The sequence below is a fragment of the Tenrec ecaudatus genome, chromosome 13, assembly GCF_050624435.1.
Source record: "Tenrec ecaudatus isolate mTenEca1 chromosome 13, mTenEca1.hap1, whole genome shotgun sequence".
In the NCBI taxonomy this organism is placed as follows: Eukaryota; Metazoa; Chordata; class Mammalia; order Afrosoricida; family Tenrecidae; genus Tenrec; species Tenrec ecaudatus.
This window is the reverse complement of record NC_134542.1, coordinates 74,315,144-74,321,767: the sequence shown is the minus strand read 5'-3', so window position 1 is coordinate 74,321,767 and position 6,624 is coordinate 74,315,144.

The following is a 6,624-nucleotide window of genomic DNA, read 5'->3' as shown; positions in this document are numbered from 1 at the left end:
AATTACTTGGCAAACTTGGAGCAAAATGTTTGGCAAAATATTGCCTTGCCCAAAAGTTTTTGCAAGTTCTGTGTCATTCAAAATGGGTGACTGTGGGGCCACTTGGAAATGTTTGCCTTTGTTCAATATTAGCCACAGGAGGAACTGTCCTCCAAAGAGCCGGGGCCAGAAGGAGTCCCCACAAACACCTCCCTTGGGAAAATCCGAATCGTGAAACGAGAGGTAGCCAACTCTTGAGTGTGACCAACTTTACCTTCAAAGGGTCTTTGCGATCCTCCCCAAAGGTGAAAGAAATTAGCCTGTGTCGGCCTGAGAAGATTCAAACATCGTCCGCGGTAACTTCCATGCCGCCGGGGGAGTGTCTCAGCTGTGGTCAGTTCAACCAAATTTCCTCGTAGAGAGCCTAAGAACCACATCTCTCACCAAAGGATTTCTGTGCCCAGTGGTCACGGTCTGCTGGACCCAGATCTACCTGAGGCGCTCTTCGCCAGGATATAGACGCTCAAGCTTTGTTGGAGACCAACCGGCACTATGGACAAAAGATAAAAATAAAAAATGTCAGCTCACACAGACCAATAAAAAAGCAGATGCTTAGCCATGCAAGTCTGTCCAATTAATCTTGTGCAATAGAATTAAGGTATATCTGTTTAAATGCACACATAAACAAGGCACTGTAATATCATAAATATATATTTTAATGATCAACTTGGTTCACTGAGTGTCTTGAATATCATAGAATTAGTCAGCTGCTAGGTGTGTGGCTCCCCCAAGTGGATGAGCCTCTGCAAATGACATTCACAATAATTTTTAAAAGAAAATGATGGAGCAAGTAAGAGTTATAATGTGTGTCAGAGGTCATTTTGTAAATGGGGAAAGCGACCCAGAGAAGTTAGATGACTTACCCAAGTTCCCCAACACCACCAAGGCTAGAGGTTGGGGGTTCTTATTACAGCAGTTGCTTGAACCAATTCTTCCTGTTCCAGCCTTATTCAATCATTGAAATGATCGGATCACCAAATTAAGTACCTTCCGTGAAGACTTACTTTATTTTTGCCTGCAAATAATCAGAGTCTCCCTCCTACTTGGTAGCAATTCTGTGGCGATGACTGTGGTTAAGACAGAGCCCCATTCCACGTTAGGAAACAGGTAGAAGCAGCTTCTCAGCTCCAAGAGGTAAGCTACAGGCATGTGACTTAGGTTCCTCCAACAAGGTGTCCTATGCAGGAATTTGGAGGGAGCAAGCAAGAGAGAGAGGGAGAGAGAGAGGGAGAGGGAGAGAGGGAGGGAGAGGGAGAATTAGGGGGGATTAGGGGCTGCTGTGAGGAAGAAGCTGTGAGGAAGAAGCGAGCGAGCGCAGCCACAGCAGTGCCAGTTACCCATGCCAACGTCCACAGTAGCCGCAGCGCTGCTAGTGCGCAGTCCTGGCCACGCTGTTCCTGAGACATGAGCCAAGCTCCGCGCTGCATTGCCCGGCCTCTGCTTCCACTGATTGCCTTTCTGGAGATCGGTTATTGAGCCCTCCTCTGAATTATGAAGGTCAGCATTTCAAAGTCAACAGCCATTTCTCGGGAGAAAGATATGCCCATCTGCCCCTGGGAAGATATACGGCCTCAGTGACCCTCTGTAGGACTGCTCTGGGTCCCAGTGAACTTGATGGCAGTGGGTTTGGTTTGGTTTGGTTTGATGGATTATTGAAGTCATCCCATACTCTGAGCAGGACACAGGTCATTTTTGTTGGGTAACTAAGACCACTATTAAATAGCACTCGTTAGCAGCAAATTGTCATTAATCTGGGACTTTATCTGCTTGAATGGAAGCTGAAAGAATTTAAAATGCTTAAATGCAAATGGTGGTTTAGCTTAACTAGTAGTGGACATCTGCCTTGAACATTATACTCTTCGAAAATCAGTCGATATGGTTTCAAACTGAAAAACAACCCAACAATTCCAAACATTAGATAGGAAACCTAGCTTATGTTAATTAGGGGACACTTATAGAAAATGAAGGTGTGGTTCAGTTATGTGTCCACTTGGCGGGAACGTGATTTTTAGTGGTTTGGCACTTATGATGTAGTTTGGCAACTATGTAATGATGTCATCGTTCGCCAGGATGATGAGATCTGATAAAATGCAATCACTTCCATATTGAAATCTGCTTTGGGCAGCCAACCACTTGAAAGGGAGTCTTCTTAGGAAGCTGGCCTCTGCAATATGCACGGAGGGTCTGGCAGAGCTCTCCGAGTGTTTGTTCCATCTGGATCCCACATCTGGCTGGTCATCGTCTGACTTCCAGTTCTTTAGACTTGAGCCAGCAGCCTTCCACACTGCTTGCCAAGCCTGTGATTGGTTAGCATCCACAGCCTTTGAACTCGAAGTCTGCAACTCAGCGCCAGCCTCTAGTCTGTGAAACCTCAGCCTGCTATCCGATGCGCAAATCGTGACTTGTCAGCATCTGCATTTATATGAGTTAGGAGACACCTCCAGGCTGACATCTGACCCACAGACTTGGAATTTGCCACCCTCTACAACTATGTGAGCCGTATGCATCCACCGACCTATCTATCTGTCATCTATCTATCCCGGGCTCTGCTTCTCTGGGGAACCCAGCCTCAGAAAGAGTGTGAGGATGGTGCACAACTTGGACGACGTCATCAATGTCACTGAATGTGCTTGTAGCATCGCTGAAAAATGAAATCATTTTTTAAAAGCCTAGTCGTGTTTGACCTTGAATTTAGAGCTATGTGATCTAAATATTCAAAAGTAAAACCACTGGATTGTGTCTTGTGATCATCTGGGATGCTCCCAAATGTCTTATGGAATCCACTGGCTACTCCCATGGGACAGAATGAAGGGCATACGGAATCCAAGGACTTCAGGTGGGGCAGCTGATTTTAATAGCACAGGATAGACTAAGGAATAAACACAAAAAACGAAGACCTCTACATCCTAGTCTTACAGAGTGACATAAAAGTTCAGGATCTCTACCCGTAAGGTAGAGATCATTGAAATCAAAGATACGATTTAATCCTGTGAGTTAAGTGAATCATAACTTATACCCTAAGTATAAGTATACCCTAAGAATTAAACTATTCTGATTATTGCATTGACTACACTATCCACTATAGCAATGACACCCACCTTGTCTCTTGATGAAATTCTACCCGTTGGCCTCTCCAACCATCCTAAAGAGATCTTAATTCTGTTAGGGCAGTTTCCCTTGTCAAATCTGACTTCCATATAAGAGCAATCACAATAGTCTTCAAATATGTTGGGTTTCTTTTCACAAATGTGTTCCCCACTGCTGCGGTAAAAGATATGTCTTCTGGCCACTCCATGTGTGACTCTCTAGGTCTAGCCTGATAAATTCATTAACATGACAATCTTCCTAAGCCTTTGAATACTTTTTTTCTATGGTTATACCAAGGCAGGTCTGGTGGTTCTACTTGATTTACTGTAGGCATCAAGTAATCCATGCTTCAGTAAACCAACCAAATAAATGGTTCAATCCTTCCCAAGTGTAGAGCTAAAATATTAAATGAAGAATCTCTACTTAATATCTCTGCTTAGTGAGCCCATGTCACTAAATCATCTTTTTAATCCTGTACCATTACCCCATCTCTTAATAGTTATTCCAACATATATTCTCTAGGTTCCTGTTATTAGATAAATTAAGAGGTTCTTTGGGAGTTTGGTATCTCTTCTTAGGTCACCATATGCACTTTACTTCTGCCGGCTTGCTTAGATGTAAATCTACTTCCTGCTGACAGGCCTAGAAGCTTATGGGTTGTGGGCTGTTCTCTGGGTTTATTCGGCAACATCTGGTAAGGTATTTGCCTCATATGCTGTTCCAGGCAATGTCCAGGTGCCATGTTAGCATGCACAGTTCAGTTAACCTCCCCAAATGTATGAGGAAGGGATAATGGTGTTACTGGTAATGGATTAGGGAAGCCAAAAATGGAGTGGTACTTCCGACGGAAGCATGGTACTGTTGACTAGAGTGGGTCTGTGGCATTAAGGCCCACTGTCCCCATCTTCCTGATTATTTGCCAATCTTTCCCCATCCCTCATTTCTGGATCCCATTTCTTCCCATTCAGTGCCTTCACTTCAACATTAGATACTGTTTGAGTTTGGGAATTCAATTGACACTGTAAGTCAACCACCCTTACAATTTAAGATGCTGCATTCATTTTCAATATCAGCTCTGTGCTTTGCTTGGACTTTGTTTCAGAAGCCCTGAGTTCATCTCTTTCCTTTACCACTTTCTCTCTTATAAGAACAACTCTCAACTCACCTCTACTTTTTATCCCAAACAAATTGCCTAGTGCCTTGCTTCCAATCAGTACTTGATTTATTTATTGGCTGTCATAATTTTCTTATTAATATTGTTATATCATGTATTAGCAGAAAAATGAGGCTTTCTACTCCTTTAATGAGTTACAGTCTCAGAATTACACTGGGCAGTCCTACTCTGTTCTGTAGGGTCACTATGAATTGGAATCAACTCAGTGATAACGAGAGTTTTCTTTACTAATGATATGGCCATTAAAAGTAAACAGACTAAAAAAATAATAAATGAAAAACTATTCAGACTTGAGAACCAACTTGGAAAACCCATCCTTATGAGTTTATTTTCCTAGAATCACTCTTGGTACCAAATGTCAAATCAGTGAAGCGTATATGTGTGTCTATGTTTTTGCTCTGGTTAGGTCCCAGCCAGCAGGTTCTGACTCATAGTGACCCTATATCCAACAGACGGAAACACATCACTGTCCTCCGCCATCCTCACAATTGTCATTATGTCTGAACTCTCCGAGGTAGCCACGGTGTCAATCCATCTTTTTGAAGGTCTTCAAAAAGCAAGTGAACTTTCCCACAGTATTTACTTACATTGTAAGCAGACAACGCCCTGCAGAGGCCTTAATATGGGGAATTACTAGGTTTTTACCTGAAAATCCACTGAGAATCCTGGCCCAGCCAAGTTGATACAAAAGCTTTCCTCTCACATGAAGGCTAAAGTACCTTGTGCAAAATTCTCTCAGTTACAGGAGAAACAAGTACGATAATGTATCAATGTTCCAGGGTTTCATTGGCACTATTGTGCATCCAGTTATCCGATGATGGCACTGATGGGCTCAACTATTACACTAATTGGGAAGGCGGTGCAGAACTGGACCGTTATTCATTGTGCTGTCAGTCGGGAGACTGTGGATCCGGACCAACTTGAAGTCCCCTTAAAACAATTACATGGAAGCAATGACTGACTGAAGAGTCATCTTACCTTGGAATCACTTGAGGGTCATGAACTTGGAGACTTGAAATGCTACCTGGCCAGTTGTGATCTAGTCTCTGGACAAATGACCACCAAGGGGTGTTTTGTTTTGCTTTGATTTTGGATTTTTCCCTTTTGGCCAGAACACTAAAGCCTTGTTAGAATTTATTATCCTAGTTCTAAGGATATACCCAATCACTTGCCATTTATTAAATTTCTTTTCTTCTGTCCTTAGACTCTTATAGTATGGAATCAAGAAAGATAAGAAAAATTCTCTGCTGAGAAGACATAATATTCCATGGAATTGGAGGATAAGGCTATGTTTGGTCAAGTTGAGTTCTTCATAATCTGTAACGCAGGCTAAACCAATAAAATAGAAAATCAAAATGTTGTTACTAGAGTTGTTTAGGGAGATTGTCCTTCAGAAGATGTCAAGTTGGCATTGTACTTGGAGGTTGAGAGAAGTCTAAGTGGAGTCCAGGAGGCCACTTTGCTTCTACCTGCTGCCAAGATAAAGTGCTGAATGTCAATGCAAGGGCACTGCAACGTGATGCAGGCAAGGCCACTGGCACTCAGATTCATGACCATGTTCGGCGAACAGATTTGACCTCCTCACATTCTGACCTAAGTTAAAGGAAAACTGTATTTTCAAAAGGGAATCATAGCATTCATTGAAGGTTTCTAATGCCGAATAGGCCCAGAAGTACCTATATTTCCTTTTGGCAACATCAAGCTGGCTATGATGTTTTTGGTTTTGTTGCTTGGTTACAACCAAGAACACCAAAATAATATAGGATCCTATTTAGTTATTAACTCATATTTGTCAGAAAATTTTTTATTGTTTTGTTTTTTTAAAGAACAATTTTTATGTTCATCTATTTTAATTAAATTGCATCACCCAAGCATTTATATGGCTCTTAGAATAATTATTTTAGTCCAAATTAGAATTTATTTGATTGAAATCTTTGGTTAGGCCATGACATAAACTTAAAGATGCTCTTATTCTTAGATATTATAATTGTAGAGACTGCCTGGGAAGTTAATTATTTTTAAACAGTCTTTTCTGATAAAAATATTTCTCAGCTTCACATAAACTCTTTGCTGTGTCAACTAAAAGAATGACATTTAAGGGACACTGGTCCCTTAAATATTCTTAATAATAATAATTTTAAGTCTAGAAATAAAGCATTGCAATGTGAGCAAATTAAATTATCTTATTTTGGTAGGAAAGGGGTCAAGGTTTATTCTTAAAATATATCATTATTGGAGAAATCATAGTCATTATGATAACATATTAAAAATAAAATATATATATTTTGAGTTCTGAAAATGATAGCCACCTATGGAATAGAAAT